This window comes from Sorex fumeus, unplaced genomic scaffold (assembly GCF_029834395.1).
Source record: "Sorex fumeus unplaced genomic scaffold, SorFum_2.1 ptg000002l, whole genome shotgun sequence".
Classification (NCBI taxonomy): domain Eukaryota; kingdom Metazoa; phylum Chordata; class Mammalia; order Eulipotyphla; family Soricidae; genus Sorex; species Sorex fumeus.
Window position 1 is genome coordinate 22,597,098 of NW_026606059.1, and position 2,010 is coordinate 22,599,107.

General features: G+C 38.7%; 1 pseudogene; it reads right to left on the minus strand.

Moving 5' to 3' along the window:
- Positions 1-641: 641 nt before the first annotated feature.
- LOC130020627 (60S ribosomal protein L17-like) lies at positions 642-1,189 on the minus strand (annotated as a pseudogene).
- Positions 1,190-2,010: the final 821 nt, after the last annotated feature.

The following is a 2,010-nucleotide window of genomic DNA, read 5'->3' on the forward strand; positions in this document are numbered from 1 at the left end:
CGGAAGGACAGTGACAGTGACAGTGTGACAGAATATTAATGTATCAATTTCCATTAAAGTATAGAAATACAAGTAGGCAAAACTATTCTCCTCTGTGTTTCATGATCTCACTTTTAGAAGATTATTAAGGGGTAAAAAAAGGTAAAGGCCCTCCCGTTGATCATCGATTTGCTCGAGCGGGCCCAGTAATGTCTCCATTGGAGACTTTGTTGTTACTGTGTCTGGCATATCGAATACTCTCGGTAGCTTGCCAGGCTCTCCGAGAGGGGTGGAGGAATTGAACTCGGGTCGGCCATGTTGGCCGCTTGTAAGGCTAACGCCCTACCCGCTGTGCTAGGGTGACCCCCCCCAAAAAAAAATAAAGAAACTTTCTTATTACTAACTTATTTTTTGCTTCTGGAGAAACAAAATTTTCCATAATAAATTTCCACATTCTTTTTCATTCCTCTTTTGTGTGGTTTCTTTAGGGAAGGACCCTCCTTACTGTGGTCAGGGCTTACTGCTGGATCTCTACTCAGGGGTCATTCCTGGTGGTTCTCAGGGACCACATGCTGTGTTGAGATTTAACTCTGCTATGCCTCATGGACATCAAGTATCTTTTTTTTTTTCCAGTTTACTTAGATTTTTATTTTATGCTGAGCTTATTCCCGGGCTATCTTCTTCAGTTTCTTCTGTGATATCTTTTTCTTCTGTGCAACTTCCTCTTCAGGTTTAGGAACAATCTGTTCTTTTCAGGTAAGAATCACCTCAATGTGGCAGGGAGAGGTCATATAGGGGTTGATTCGCCCATGAGTCCCGTAAGTCCTGCAGTGCATATTGGGTGCCTTGTTCACCTGGATATGCTCAATGACCAGAGAATTCACATCTAAACCCTTGAGTTCAGCATCATTTTCTGCATTTTTAAGCATGTGCAGTTAAAAACTCAGCACTCTTTTTGGGCCAACGACCCTGTGTCAAGCCCTACTTTTTGGCCTGGGAGCACCTGCCAACGCCACCGTTGTAACGCTGGAAGGTCACACATTGCTTCTGCAGAGTGACATCCTTCAAATACTTAGTGGCCTTTCTGATATGCATGCCCTTGATGGCCTGAGCTGTTCCCGGGGTGTTCTTGAAGTGCACGCAAAGGTTCGAGCCCCGAGGACTTGCATGATTTCGTCGGGTTCTCGGGGTCCAGAGAATAGCGCACCATCTCGGGACCTCTGACGGCCACTCACGTCAGATTGACATCAAAGTATCTTAACTTCTATTCTATCTCTCCAGTCAGAAAAATGTCCTTGACAGTCTTAAATTAAGCAATATTTCATATGTTATATATTAATTATTGGACGACCTTTCATTACATGTCATGTATTTAAACAGCATTTCAGGATATATATATATGTGTGTATATATATATATATATATATATATATACGTATATCATATTCTACAACAAAATACTGCCATTAAATTTTTCAGCCTTTCAGAAATAATTCCTTCTATGTAGCAGCCATAGCATTATAACAGGATGGAAAGGCTTAAATTTTAAATGTTAGTAGAATTTAAAATTGACTACAAACAAAAATCAGTTATTTCTCATCTGACAAATATCTCAATCATGTGCTTATATACTGTTTTTCTTCTGGTTGTTTCCTGTGTCTCATTTCTCTTCTTTTATACTTTTTTTCTTAACATATGTTAGTTCTATTCAATTTCCTTCTCAGTACTCTACTAACACTTCCTCTCAATTCTAACTTAATCTCCTATCTTCTTTCCCATTAACCTTTAATATACACACTTGCTATCTCCTCTTTACTTCCGATCTGGCCAATTCATCTCTCATTTCTTTCCTAATATAATAGATGTGAGAAGGGTTACTCAATACTCCATAAAAATAAATGCAGAAATTAAGATCTCCAAGATTAGAAGACGTGATGACTCAATTGCAGTCATTTGTATACAAACATATTTACATATCATCTATTTCTGCTTTTTAAATCTTGCTTTTTCTAAAGAAATATCTTTAAGGAA